The sequence below is a fragment of the Rhipicephalus sanguineus genome, chromosome 2 (genome assembly GCF_013339695.2).
Source record: "Rhipicephalus sanguineus isolate Rsan-2018 chromosome 2, BIME_Rsan_1.4, whole genome shotgun sequence".
NCBI classification, from domain to species: domain Eukaryota; kingdom Metazoa; phylum Arthropoda; class Arachnida; order Ixodida; family Ixodidae; genus Rhipicephalus; species Rhipicephalus sanguineus.
This window is the reverse complement of record NC_051177.1, coordinates 204,333,242-204,348,961: the sequence shown is the minus strand read 5'-3', so window position 1 is coordinate 204,348,961 and position 15,720 is coordinate 204,333,242. Positions and strand designations below refer to the sequence as shown.

Genomic DNA, 15,720 nt, shown 5'->3' with positions numbered 1-15,720 from the left:
AAGTCGTCCACGAAACGGAAAACATTGGCCACACTGGTCTGCGTAAGGTGGGCCACGAGGCTTCTGTCAAATCTTGCTAACAAGAGGTTGCTAAGAACGGGGGCACTAGAACCTATGCGCAAGCCATCCCGCTGAATGAAAGTGGAGTCATTAAACCCGATGAAGGTCGAACGAAGGTAAACAGCAAGAAGTTCAAGGAACTTCTCGACATAGATTCCACAGACATTTCGAAATTTCGTGTACCTATACCTATCAATGCATTCGATCGCTCACTTCATTAGAGACGGTAGCGCATTCAGAGCCATCGTCTCAGAACGTGGCACTTAGCAACGGTGCGTGGCTTCTTATCTGCAGTCGTCCCTAGATGTCCTCCCCATCGACGATCCGTGTGTCATCGCCAGCCCGAAGAGTGTGTCTGAATACCTTCGGAGAATCGGACCGAGTGCCTGCAGCAATCAGGTGGATCCTCGGTTGACGTGAAAGACTTCTTTTATTCCTTGCCCCATAACCTTGTCTGTAATGAAGTGAGCGAATGTATTGATAGGTATGGGAACACAAAATTTCAAAATGTCTCTGGAATCCATGTCGACAAGTTCCTTGAACTTCTTATACTTTGTTACCTTCATTCGACCTTCATCGGCTTTAATTACGCCATTTTCATTCAGCGAGATTTTCATCCATTCTCATTCAGCGTTTTGGAGTCGTACAATCAGCAAAGAACACGCGAGATTAGTGAAGCACACCATATACATGCACACGGAAATGTTTGCGTCAGTGTTCCATCAATTTATCTACATAACTGTGAAATCAACTGCTTGTCCAAAACGTGACAGCCTGTTTTGTCGACGCATCTGCTATGATGACTTCCTTCCCCTCTTTGCGCACCGCGCATGCAGTTACTGTGTCTTTTATGTTCTTCTGCGCAATGCTTCCGTATATACTGCATATCCAAGCAATAAACCAGTGGTTGCTAGTTCAGCGCTTGTATCTGTCGTTCTTCTCCGTCCCGCGCGCTGTTTGCTCACGTCTTAATCTTGTACCAACCAGCCCAGTTAAGCGCACTCCTGTAGATGATTATGAGAGACGCCGTAGTGGAGGGCTTCGGAAATTCCGACCACCTGGGGTTCTTTAACGTGCACATAGATCTAAGCAAACGGGCCTCAAGCATTTTCGCCTCCACCGAAAATGCGGCCGCCGCAGCCGAGATTCGATCCCGCGACCTTCAGGTCAGCAGTCGAGCACCATATAACCATGGTGCTCGGCCACCGTGGCGGATGCTGTTTATATGGATCTACAATAACAAATTTACAAATTATCGAAGCATCTAAAGATTCATTTGAAAAGTATCTCATCGATATAATGATTGCGGTTGTATATTGTATCAGTATCTCAAAGACTTCTTGCCCGAGTATCTTGTATCGATCGTATCTTTGCCTAGCCCTGCCCATGTAACACAAAACCTCTAAAAGACGTCTCGAAACGGCTACGGACGGCTATAGACGTCTTGGTTTACGAGAAGATCAAGAATAGACATTTTTGCAAAATAAAGCACTCGCCTCTCAAATATGCCTGCGTACTGTTTATTATCGTTTTCAACAGCTACGACATAGCCAGAGTGTATTCTGCCAAAGAAGTCCACAACGTCTACTTTGAGACGTTTTTAGAGATTGTGGGGGAAAGTGAGCGCGCAAGGACTATTTAAATGATTCTTCAAATGTTTTGTCCACGAGCGCAAAGACGCCAAAACGGCATGTCTAAAGAGCGGTGACTGTCGCTTTAGTGAAAGAAGAGACGCGGAAAACAAAGCCCTCAAAATAATTGGTTTCGCTCCGCAACGCGGGTTTCTATCAGCAGGCGGCTAAGGCCGCGCAACGCTCGCGCAACAGCGAACGACAACAGAAGCAAACGCAGGCAAGCCAGGCAAGCATGCTACTGATGCTGCGCAGTCGGAGGCTCGAAGCGGGTGTTGTCGAAGCGCGCATGCCAGCGCATGCTCCTAGTGGAGATCAGTGGTTTACCCCTGCATTCAAGAACATCTTTTCACTCGGCGCTCCACCTTGACTCAATGTCGATGGCAGATACACCTACTGGCAGGAATGTTCACTAAATATTGAGCAATAAGCGTCTTTTCTGTTGAATGGTGACGCTGTGCTCAGCTCGGTCAAGTGAAGGGTGAGGCTTGTTTCAGAATACTTGTTCCTTCCTCCCCTTTTCCCCTCTTCCTCCACTAGTTCGCGCCAGCCGCCAGGCGCCAGTTCGCAGCGGCTCTATCGGCAGCAGAGCTAGGCGACGGCCGGCGGTCATTTGCGTTTTGTGTAGCGTTGTCAGCTTTTGTTTGTGAACGGATGAATGGATTGGAGCTGTTTGGCATCAAGTAACGGTTATCATACTGTCTGTCGCATATTTTCCATCAGTGTTTGGTGAAACAAGCTTTACTGTGTGTTTGCGACGGTACGTTCGTCGGTACGTTCGTTTCAAGAAGCGATTGTTCTGCTCACCACCTTCGTTGCAGCCAGACAAACAGCTAAGAACGTGTGCACGTTCGGATAGAGTGCTTTTTTCGGTAAGTGCACCTGACTTTTCGTCGTTTTTACTGAAAGGTTTTAGAATTGTGATTAAAATGTGAACAATTCTTTGCTAGGTTGAACCGCGTGGTCGAACGCGAAACTATACGCGCCGGTGCGACTCGCCCTATTTTTAGTAATTATGTTTTGCGCGTTACAGCTCGTGGCTCCACGCACGCACGCTAGTGACAGGCCAACAAAGTTTAAGCAAGCATGTTTACAACTATGCCGGCCTGTCGCTGACAAAGTGCAAAGCTTCTACCGTATAGGCGCCTCGCGTGTAGGTGTGGTTATGATTGATTGTCGTTTCTTCATACATGACAGCATTTTGTCATATCTGTAATTGGAAATGTTTCTTTAGAGTGACTTGATGATCTGTTATTTGTTGTAAATCCTGCGTAGCTTACTTGCTTTCTCTGTATGGAGCTTTTCTTCACTGCTGTTTGTGCAAGATATTGGGCTTGAGACCACGCCAGCTAATGCGGAAGCCAGTGCGGTTTCTTTGGCGAGACTTGGAGTGCATTCATGCAGAATTTTATTTACGTTGCTGCCGTGCCACTCGCTTCACCTTGTGCGGTCACCTTCCGACGTGTTTTGTGCCACATTTGGTTGTGCTTTATTCATTAATAAAGCCGATTTGACAACATGATGGGATAATTTATTGTTGCTGAGAAGCACGATAATTTATTTGCGCGCCATCCGCTAAACGTCATTTATGTAGTACAGTATACGTGTTGATCCCCTGCTTACGTGTTCCAATTTATTATAAACCGATGTCTTTTATATGAAAATTGGATATGTATGGTGTCCTGAAGTAGCCAATAATTCATGCGGCATATATGAGTGACCGCAATAACTTGATTCGGTCCGCAATAAACGCGAGTAAACTCAGCGTCGAAAATTTATATATGCAACAGTGAGGACATGCGTGGGTGAACAGGTATGTACTACGTATGTTAGTGATCTTGCTTGATTGTTTGGTCACTTGCTCGACGACTGACATAGGAAGTGGGAGAAAAAACAGGAAAGTGCTCTTGCGGGAGCTCTTTCGGTCCCTTCAATCTCTATCTTCCTATGGTAGCCGTCAGGCTGCCGACCAAACATGCTGCAAAGACAGTTATAATAGTTTATATAATATTTCGAAAGTCCAAAATTTCGAAAACGCCGAAAAAACAGAAACGTCTAGAAAACGCCTTAACTTGGTCTTGTTAAAACGTCTTTTAAAGACGTCAACTAGCGGGACATTAGCACAGCTATCAGACGTCGAAAAGACGTCTACGGCTACGGGAATGTCTTGACCAAGACGTCTATTAGCCCTTTTTGGTAGCCGTTCAAGACGTCTTTTAGACGGCAAATAGCTTCTTTTGTGTTACGTGGGTGGAACTTAATCCCTTCCTTGTCTATTCTAATTTTTCTCAGTTTGTAGTAAGTTCTTTCTATCATGAGACAATAAGCACCCACGTGGTCTGCCCATCACATTTAGGCCCCGTGTTAACTATCTCAACTTCGAGACTCTCGCAGAGATCTAGCAATGACTTCCATTGATGTCTTCGTATGCGTCAAGGCCATGTATATGTGGGCACTCGTGTCCCCTAAAAGGATGATTTCGGCCCCATTACCAAATTTCTTGATGTCCGTGCTTATGCAATTCACTATCTCAGTGATTCTTTTCTCTGCCGTTATTTCACGCGTCCACAAGTAAGCTACCCCTAGCCAAGTTTTCTTTCCACTTACTGTGGCCGAAACTCAAAGCTAAAATCCGAAACCTGTGATTGCAGCCGCGAGCCGCGGTGGCTGTGGTATACGGCGACCCGAAAGACACCACCACACTTGTGACTGATCATAACCCATCCGTTGGCTTATAACGCGCGAAGATCTACGCGAACACATATGTGATGCCACCTGCATGCCCGCCTCCAGCGTCGTTCTTCGCGTACCAATACAGGATTGAGTACAAGCCCGCAAGAGACAACCAAAATGCAACCAAAATGCGTCACTCGGGCAGCAGCTGCGAACTTTGATCAAAAGGGCACGATCGCGTATGCCATCTCGACAGAGATTAAGTAGACGGCTGCTAGAAGCGACAGAGAGCCGCTCCCTGGAGCGGCCGTATTTGGCCGCATTCCCTAACCACAGCGTTCTTTAGAGTTACATCAGATCGAATCCTGAAGGAATTAGCCGTGGCCTACTAGCCTTACTTCCTATCACATTAGGGATGGAATGGTGTTAAGCGAAGGGTTGTACATACATGATAGAGTAGACATTGAGGAATGTCATAAAAATAAAACGCGGCGAAACTACGACTTCTTTAGTTCTTTCGAATTTGCCGCGCTGTGGAAACAGGAAGTGAACGTAGGCCAATAGAGCGCTAACATTACTTCTTTAACTTTCATTGCTGTTTATTTCGTTCAGAAATGCGACATCGCAGATCATACCCTAGTATTGAGTTTTGGTGGAAGAGGCACAGGAAAAAACCATCTTCAAAAAGTTAATCTCAGAGGCCACTTTGCTGCTAATGTTCGCGCCAGAAGCGAGCGTCGGGATCAAAAACATGCTGTGGACGCCAAATATTGGGTATCATCCGAGAGTGAAAGTGTCATGCAATAAAAATAAAGAACGAAATTCAGATTAACTTTAGTAACAACTGCCTGCTAGACACAGAAACAAGCCAAGACACAACCAAGCCTACTGGCGCCAGACCATGCAAACACAGAGATGGTTCGCAGATTTTCTGAACCAAATATTTCATGTTCCCGGCTTATTAGTGTTCTTCAGCAGAATCTAACACACCGCGCCTGAGTCTCTTGGTGAGTAAACATTTTATCTTCTGTAGCACTTGCACTCTGCTTGGAAGAGATTGCACGTATTTCGTCTTTTTCCCGACTGGAGCTTGTTACAAGTGTATTCATATTACGATCTACAGTGGCGGTAGTGGGGTCTGAATTCTATGCAGGAACCGTTCAGTAGACTGGTTGCTGCATATGTATACTGCAGGAGTGCTCGATTGAATTGCAGAAGTGCTCGATTGAATCAGCTGCTTTCCTTATTGCCGCGTTCATATTCGGTACAGGACACTCTTTCTAGGGCCGTTCAGAATGCTTGTTTAATTTTTTTTTACGAAGTCACCTTACTGGTTGTATGTTGACACCTAGTCGGCGGACATAAGGCATTTGGAAAGCATTGTGGTGTCGTTATCCCTTTCAGGAGCGCTATTGACTGTTGAATACATGCAGCAACAAAACAGATTAAGAATCAGAGGCGTAGCATTAACTTATTACCGAGGCGGGCTACCCGGATGGCGACTACCGGCAAAGGGGAGGAGGAGGGAGTGGGGTGAAAGCTGAAATGGGCGCTTATTGAGGGAGGCACACCAAATAGGTCATTGTGGTGATCAACATTTGAAGTTTACCTACGCAAGCTTCATTCAAGGAAGGCTGTCAAATGGGGATTTTAAGATTTTCAGCCTCAGGGAGAGGGACTTTGCACCACTCAAATGGTGCAAACCACACTGGTAGTCCGAAAAGTACCACAAGCAGGACCGACAAGCGCGCGCCTAGCCGACCCTAAAGCACCAGCATATTTAGCTCAACTGGCCGATATAAGAGAATGGCTGGGTTCGTTGACGCATTTCATCAAAGTGGCACACTGTTCAATGATGGGTATCTTCGCCAGATCCACAGAAGCAATTCACATCTGTTGAGTAGCCCAATTCATGTCGACATCAGATGCGATCCACCAGCTGGCGAGAATCGCCATTGTTTCAGTTTGTGCACAGTGGGTGCCTCAAGCCACACAATATTGTCCATTAGAGGCAGATTCTACCAGTCCATAGCCTCCCTTGTACTTTTTATGCCAGTCCAATGATCCATCTACAACTCTTACCACATTGAATTCCAACAATGTGCAGTGCCACCTACGTAGGGTTACTGAATGGCATGTTGCTGCATCTGTTTACTTATAGTTGTCTTTGTTAGCACTTGTGGCCATCGCGTCAAGTAGAAGACAGCTTCGTTGACCACCCAATGGCGTGCTGCTGTATGACACACTGCTGGTCGGATTGGAAACAGAGGACCCCTGGTGTTCCTCTTCATGAAATTTCTTAGTACGAAACAGCACAACAACAGGGGATAAGGGCTGTGCAAAGAGAAAACCAGGTTCCCAATATAACGTTCAGCTACTCAACTGCAGCAGCTACTTATGGGAGACACCTTGCAGAGGCACCTTGAAGAAAAGTGCAACAAAAGCAGATAATACATTCCGTCGTATGTGACATGGACTTTATTTAAGCACATAGTAAAAGAAGAATGTGCATTAGCGTTTGGGTATGATGGGGGGAAAAAGCTGTGTAAAGGCAGCTTGATCACCCCTAAAAACAAAAAAAACAGAGGCAGCAGGAAACAACTGTACATAAAAATAGAAATGTGATTTTTCATAACAAAGACATATTGAGACATTGCATAACAGAAAAACTAGGTCAACTATAATGATTGAAATAAACAGATCATTTTAAGTAGCATCGTTTTTGACAATTCACATAAATTTTAAGTTGTTAATGTTTGTTCATACTTCTTAGCATGCTTTTGTTTAAGGAAATGTGCAAATGGCTATTTTGCAAATCCCATTGCTAATATGCCTGGGTCATCTTAATTATTAATGTTTTCATTGTTGCTTTATATTTTGTGGTGTAATCTTGGCATGTACACTTTGGGCATGTAATGCTGAAAGGGTGTGTACTCTTCATTTTTAGTGGCGGCAAACGTGCTTGAACAACGTAGCCATAGAAAGCATAAAGCAATATTTAAAGTTCTTGCACATTTAAGCAAAGACGCAGGTTCAAGGTGGAATCTGTATGAGTAGCGCATAATCATCTTGCATAATGCTTCAAATATTTTCACTCTGTCCCCATCACATGAGCAATGAGTCATACAATTAAAGGGACACTAAAGAGAAACAAGGAACCAGTTTAGATCAATAAATTGTGCTCTGAGAACTCTAATTATGCCATGATAGGTTTATTAATAGAGGAGAAAATCAAGTTCAAAGTTTCATTTTTAAATTTCACGCCTAAATCTCCCCGCATGACGTCACGGATTTCAAAGTGTATTTATTGTATTTTAGCGCCATTGGCTCAACAAAATTAACCCCAAACTTGGTATGTTAAGTCTACGGCCCCCTCAGAGGACAACATACTTCATTTTTATCGATTACTAACTACGTAGTCTTAGTAAGCGCCGTTAAAACATGTGACGTCATGGCGAATGGTGCGGAAACTTCAAGGTGGCGCCGCCACCCACAGTTTGTTTTTGCATGTTTTCTTGCTTACTGAGCTTCTTCTCGCCGCAAGCGTGGTGTTTTTGGTATCGTGAAAGAGTACTTTACTAATATGAGAAAAATCGTTTTGCTCTTTAGTGACCCTTTAAAAAGGTACTGACACCTTTTTTCGAAGGTGAGTTTACTCTGCCATACAAATCTCCTGTATGCAGAGACAGCTCTGAGCAAGTGTGAAGTTCAGCAAATGTTGATAAGATATTTTAATTTGATATTAAAGTCAATTTTTCCATGGCGCACCGACTGACATCGACACCAGCTTGACGTCAGGCTACAGTACAAATTCTGGTGACTTCGCGCAGCAGTCTGGCTAGTTGGGATGACGTTAGGTGCCAAAACTTCCAAGATGGCCGCTTGTGTGTCATCAAAATTTCCAAAATGACCGCTTGTGCGTCACCAACGGAGCCACGGTGTGGAGCAGCCGTGGAAACTGCACTATATATTGTACGATCACGTGACGAGAAGTTCATACCGTGTTGTGACGTCAGGGTACAGTAGGAACCGAAACTAGCTTTTAAAAACATGCTGTAATTACTTTTTCAGGGCGCACTCGCACTTAGCACTACCTTTTCTATGCTCTTCAGGGCTTGACCTTTCATTTGACGCAAAAAAACAACTGGAAATATTCGTGTCAGTACCCCTTTAAGAGGAAGTTATGATTCATTCAAAGCAGCATGCCAACTTGGGACTATCAGCCGCAGTGTTCTGCTCTATGACAGAGATACAGGCACATCGGCTCAGGAAGGATGATTAATGCAAATGCGTACATTTGACAACAGCCCTTGTCTTATTGTAGTGTTTCTTTCTTTCTCGTGAGGGGGCATTAGGAAAGCATGAAAAGCACCGACTCATTGTGGAGAAAACGAGCTGCCAAACTAACGAGCAAATATAACACTGATGGCATAGACTGCAGCAAACAGTATGCTAACGTTAGGGTTAGTACCAAGAATTGCACCTTTCATTTTCTGCTGATCTCATAAAGATTTGCAAGTCAAAGATGGAATGATGATATACATTATCACATGAAAATGTTATTGCTGACTGTGACAATCATGTTCGATTGTTTCTGCTACAATGTTTAATGTATAATAGCTCTTGCACTACTGTGACACCCCTACTTATGCTGATCAGGCCCCGGGCGTCGTAAAGTGCTTACACCCATTTTCTTAACCGACGCCTCGAAGAAAAGAAGACCCGTCCTTCCAACCGGATGCGACGAAGACTGTATTCCGCAGCAGGGTTCTTAGAGCTTTCTGTCTCGATGGTCCTCGAGGGGACCACCGTGCAAACACCAGGATCGGGTGCCAGCGTCCTTGGGCAGCGGTCACTGCGACGGCGAGGCGCCGTGTGCGCCCTTCAGTTTTATGGCATGGGCAAAGCGGAGTGTCTATTGTCAATTTCATCCATGCGACTTCACTACAGCCCCTGTGCCTGGCCGGGCCGGGCCATTAGCGTTTTTTAGTCTCTCTGGTATTCCGGTAATGCGAAGGCGTAGCGCCATACCGGATAACGTGTGCCATAGCTGCTGCCAGCGTCAAGTGGCACCATCTATGGAGAATAAAGACAACTAAAAAAAGACGTAATCTATGTCCTTCAAGATTCCAGGATTTCCCCTTGCTAAGCCTACAACATTGATAGTATGGCTCTCAAAAACGGTGCCGAATCGACACGAATGTTTTGCTATCGATGCTTAAAGGGACACTGAAGGCAAATATTAAGTCGACGTTGATTGTTGAAATAGCGGTCCAGAAACCTCGTAGTGCTGCTTTTGTGCCAAAGAAGTGCTTATTTTGAAATAAAATCACGTTTTTAGTGGTCCGCATCGCGTTAGCGCGCTTCAAATCTCCCGCCTGAAAATACGACTTTCATACGTCACTGCTGCCATGCCCAACGTTGCCCGCTTTTACTGCGTGGCCGCCGACACTAGTAGCAGCCGAGCGGAAGTAGCGGGACCCATAGTAGCAACAACGGCGCTGCGGCAAAGAGCAAAGACTTGCTCGGATGGGCACATTCAAAGCCTTCACCAAGTTGCGGTTGGTCTCGTAATCCTCAGTAAGAAAGTGCAGCGAGCACACACGCAGAGGTTTTGACTGTTTAGCACACTGGCGCAATGGCATGACACTAAGCCACTTCGAGCGTAAGGGTTCATTCCGCGGCACCCAGTGAAAAGACACACCGGTTTCCTTGCTGCAGCACTGGCGTTGTGCACCATTCGGGCATCCGGCAATATCACACGCATGTGGCATTTTGTCGAACTTTCTGTCAGAGCGACTTTCACGAGCGCGCAAAACACGCACGGCAGTACGCGATCCCGAAACTACCACTGAGACGGGCGAGGCGCAGTTCGGCGAAAACGGAACCTTTGAACCACGCGCGCCGTTCCCCATGGCACGCCACGGAGGTTTTGTTTTCCATGAATCAAGTGGAAACGAACAAACAGCATTTTATTACGTCTTTTGATGCTCGGAATGTTCCTTTTTTACTGCTGCTAGTTTGATTACTAGTGATTTATTGTAGGCCGACTTCCATACGTCATCGGGATCACTTCTAAAATGTCCCACTCGTGACGCTCATCATGTGATAGATTTAGCTTAATTTCTCGGTAAGTAGGGCACTGCTGTTGATAATATTGCTGTTTTAGAAGTTGTCATACATTGGGCTTTCACTCTGACATAAATTGTTATTTACCTTTAGTGTCCCTTTAAGGACATGAATCTAAAGCATATAAAAGCATCACTTTGGAGCTAATGAGCTACAGAGCGCACGACGGCCACTTGATAGATTCGAGGTGGACGGAAATTTAAAAAAAAATGGGATGGAGACAGTCATGTGAGGGCTGGGGGCCTCGTGTTTGAGGCCCTATATAGTGCGCTATATAGTGCGAGAGCTACATGATACTGCCACAACAACGTTGGAATATGCAGGGATAGTATAGGTCCATTAAACAAGGCGTGGGACAAAGTATATTTCCTTGACCAAATATCTGGCTTGAAAAAAGGACAGTGACGAATTCCATTCCGAGTGATGTCCACTAACCTCGAACCATATGCATCGAATGAGTAAGTGTCGAGAAGCTTTGTCGCGCCTTTATTACCAAACTGGAATGAACCCCGAAAATATATCGAAATCGCTTCGTCCACCTCCTGCCATTCCTACCCTAGTAGTCCGATAAGCCTGACTGGCTGCCCAGGCGGCGCAGCGAAAACGGTGCTAAAAAGCGCCCCCTACGACAAGTTCTTTCGTTTCGAGTAGTCAGACAGGCGGCCGCATGCAGCACTAAGCTCAGATGCGCAATGGAGCCGCCGCTGTCGGTTGTGCTGCGCTTTGGATCTCGGCCAGCATGGCGTGGCTGAGTTCTTCAGGCCAAGCAATCTGCGTAAACGCAAAAAGCTCGTCAACGTCAAGTATGTTTACGACGTGCAGGAGATTGAAGGAACCATTTTGGCGCGCTGCAACTCGCAAGTGCAGTGAATCTCATACGACGTTGAACTCGAGTTAAGTTTTACGAGGCATGCTCGCGCGATTAACGACAGTGCATAAACGAAAAGATTGCTGTTAAGAAAGCCGACATGATTTGCATTACACGACGAAACGGAATCAAGAAAGGTGCAGTGACGAAGGCTAGCCGTCGGCGGCCCGAATGAGCGCATTCGCGTCGTGTGCCGTTTTCTGCCGCATTCAGTCGCAAACACACTTTTTCCCCCATGCACGGTCGTAATTTTCAACATTTGCTTCTAGGGAATTCGTCAAATTCTGTCAACATGCGGTGGCGGTCGAGAAGCGACGGCGCGCAATGTGTACAGCCGGCCGCTGAAGCGGCCGGCTGTAAGCTGCCGGAAAAATCGTAGGCACATACGCAGGGTGATTCATGGCATCGTTTTTCTCGTTTCGCACAAAATGCCGGCTGCATATGCTCGTGATCGCCGTCGGCAGCCACGGCGTGCCGTCTGGACTGCACACAGGGAATATATACATATATAAACGCGTGCACGCGCGTACGAAAAGTAATCAGCATGTTACGTTGCAAACCACGTTTTGCTCGCGTACTCACTTCACGCTTCGGACGGCACGTATCCAGCGGTTCCGTCGCTCCACTTCGTACGGCTTTCAGGGGAACCAGTAAAACCGCACATTAGGATCCTTACCCCCATGTTCGAGGCAATTAACCACGCAACAATAACGGCGGCGACCGCGCTTCGGGACTGCGCGCTGCTCAGAGCCGTCGCCCAGACCACCTGCTTTCGGCACGGTTTGTTGAAGCAGGGATCGCTCGTCAAACATGTCAGACTCTGCAGGCATAGCGGACAAGTTCCTGCGTACGTTTTAAGCACTTTTTGAGCCTGAAAACTAGGCGCAAAATTAAGTAAAACGCTTAAAGCAACTGAGAACTGCGTAACTCGCCGGTCGGCGTCCATTTTTGACTACCCAAGCAACTTCGGCGCACGCCACCAGGCTCCGCCACAGTACTCAAAACTCCAACGCGTCAGCCCTATGGCCACCTTTTACCAGTGCAACATAGATGGGAAGGCATGATATATTATGGAAAAAAAAGAGCACGGTGCAAACCGTGAATAACATATACTGCTGAAAACTGCAAGGAGAAGCCCTCAAAGAGGACTTTCATAGATGATATTGAAGAGTGGCACAACGTTCAGAAGTGAGATAAATGAAGGGATGGGCTGGACAGCTATGCTCGTTCTGCAGAGGTCCACAAAGACATCCTGGATTTGCTCCAGTGGTGGAAGTTAAGAACAATGACTGCCGACGCCTTAGCAGTTCGCAAGGCAGATGTTGTGTGCCCCTGCGGCTAGCGCAAGCAATGCAAGAAGCTTTAGTGCAGCAGGATATGTTACGCAACAGCGCATGGTGTGTTTAAAGCTGGAGTCTCTTGATACTTTGATTTTTCGCACAATAACATGTGCTGAAGTAAACTATAAACTATGCCACAAGAAACTTATAGACTGTGTATACTAACAGTGGTGTGGTATATGAAAAAAATGCTATCACAAATAGTTTTTTTCTTCCTTTCGGCTACTTATACGCATACACGTGGTGCATGCGGTTCCATATTTTTACCTAGATTAGTCTATTCACAACAAAGGTCACAAATTTGGCTTTTTTCCCTCTGTTTATCTTGCTGTGGCAAGGTGCTACAATGCTGAAGACAGGTGCTACATATCCTGAAGGATGCACAATTGACTTTGTGGTTAGAGCATGCTATAAATTTCAATACAGAGTGGAATAAAAACAAAGTGAAGTGAGCATTTTGTTCTCTGCCTCCTCTGTTGTTGTTGCGCTCCCTATTGAAACTGAACTTGTGCTGCAAATCACTTTCCTTGCTACGGTATCTGCTACAAAACGCCCTTCATGATCCCCAGTGTATTTGCAGAAAAAATAGGTACAGTATACCACTGCCAAACGAACGTTCATCGTACCCAGTATGTCCACTCAACTGTTTTCTCCATGAGCCCCTCTGTGTCGACGTGCACACACCACAACACAGACAACACAAACACCCCAGATTCGTGGGAGTTCCTCCTGTGTGCCTCCGAGCCAGAAGACCAACGCCGGTTCATCCAGCGCGCAGTGGAGGCTGCGGTATCCCAAGGGATCCCCGCCGACCTCCTCTAAGCGAGCGCAGCCAGTACTGGTCCCCTCTTTTTTTGGGTGTAATAAGAGGCCACCACCACCACCCCTTTTTACATGCAATTACCGTACATTAAAGTACAATTGTTAGCAATGCATGCGCCAACAAAGCGTAGGTATTTGCCATTTAAAAGTCCTTGTTGTAGATTCCATGTTCGGGCAACACCACCTAGGTTACTGGCTCGGGGCCCTGTTGGGCCCGATCTGCAATCGGGCCGGGCCTGGCCGGGCCGGGTAGGTGAAATTTTTTTCTCGGGTTCGGGCCGGGCCCGGGTCTCGTTTTGAGTCACCGGACCGGGTTCGGGCAGGTAAACTTCGACTTCCAGGCTCGGGCTGTGCCCGGGCCGAGAATTACGGCCCGTGCAGTGTTTTACTTAGAAATTGATATTGCATACAGCTTCTTTAATTTGGTTAGTATCCTTGATGGTGACAACACTTGCAGGAAGGTGATTCCACTCATCACCTGTGTGTGTGGTACAAATGAATGAAGGAAAGAGGAGGATTTACAAGATGGAATGCCGACTTTGTGTTGGTGATCATTGCGAGATGAGGTGTAAAGTGGTGCCAAAAGGAGTTTGCGTCGTAAAATGGGGTGATGATATATCCTATGAAAGAGAGAGAGGTGCGTGTTCTTGCGTCGTGAAGCTAAAGATGGTAATTCTAGATTAGTCTTCATTAAACTGATGCTAGCGGTCCTGTTACAGTTAGATGAAATGAATCGTGTGGAATTGTTTTGAATCTTTTCTACTAAATCAATTAATTTGTGCTGACTGGGTTCCCAAACTGAGGCTGCATATTCTAGTTTAGGCCAAATAGGTGTTTTGTAGAGAATTATTTTGAGGGATTGTGGTGCACGTGAAAAATTTCGTCGGAGATAGCCCAGTGATCTGTTAACATTGCTTGTTAGGTATGCAGTGTGCATGTTCCAGGTATGGTCAGATGAAATGTGGACACCAAGATATTTGTCAGATAAAAACACAATCTAGAGGGGTGTTATCAATATTATAGGCTGGAGGAGTGTTAGTACGCCTGGTAACACGCATTGCTTTGCATTTGGTTATGTTTAGTTCCATCTGCTATGTGTTACACCACACACTGATAACGCTAAGGTCAGATTGAAGAATGGCTGCATCATTGTTATAAGTTTTTTCTCAAAATATTGCGCAGTCAGTGAAAAGATGAATATTAGATGAAACACAGGAAGGGAAGTTATTAATATAAATTAGAAATAAAAGCCGCCCCAGAACAGAGCCTTGTGGAATGCCCGAGCTAACCGGACTGGAGGGTTAGTCAAAATTGTTAGCAGAGACATAGAATGACTGGATGGGAATGATTCAAGCCAAATGAGAAGTTGGGGATCTATGTTAAGCTTGCGTAATTTGTGCATTAGTAGACTATGCGAGACTTTATGAAATGCTTTTGAGAAATCTAGAAATATGCAGTGTGCAAAAGAACGATCAAGAATGGCATGCAAATGGTGTGTAAATGACGTTAGTTGTTTTGCATAAATAAGATTTGTGAAAGCCGTGCTGAGAGTGCGTGAAAAAGGAGTTAGATTCGAAATAGTTAGCAAGATTAGAAAATGAGACATGCCCCAGAAGTTTACATAGAATGCTGGTGAGTGAAATGGGTTGGTAATTGAACGGAGGATGCTTGTTATCTGATTTATAGTGTAATCACCTTCCCTCTCTTCCATTTGGCCGGGATAGAACTCGTGTCAAGCGATTGTTTAAAGATTTTGGTTGGTATGATAGAACTGTAAACACTTGTGCTCTTCAGAAACTTCAGGCTAATTGTGTTGCAGCCAGGTGGAGAAAAAAGCTTTAATTTATTGATTAGGCACTCTACGCCACTTGGATCTATTAGTATCAGTGGATAGGTAAGGGATTGCGACACTGCATGATCGGTGGTAAAACACTGGTCAATGATGAAAAATTGGAAACAAAAACATCGTTAAGGACAGATGCGCACTGTTCAGAGGGTATAAAATTTCCTGCGTCATCTATGAGGCTTATATTGTTATCATCTCTTGGATTGGTGATGCGCCGGAATTTTTTAGTATCAGTTCGAAGCATGGAAGGCGTTTGTTTTTTAAAAGATTTATTTTGCTCTGCGAAGTGTAGCGATATATTCATCTGAAACTGGTTTATGCGTGTTCCAATGATTAGCTAGCACAAGGACA

At 45.5% G+C, this 15,720-nt stretch overlaps 1 protein-coding gene across 3 annotated transcripts in view; it reads left to right on the top strand.

Annotated features, from left to right (window-relative positions):
- The first annotated feature begins 5,238 nt into the window (after positions 1 to 5,238).
- Positions 5,239 to 15,720, top strand: part of LOC119384009 (uncharacterized) — a 51,239-nt gene continuing 40,757 nt past the window's right edge. For all 3 annotated transcript variants that reach the window (XM_037652290.2, XM_037652291.2, XM_037652292.2), the window contains exon 1: positions 5,239 to 5,371. The gene's annotated coding sequence lies outside the window, so the exon portion shown is untranslated. The remainder of the gene's footprint in view (positions 5,372 to 15,720) is intronic.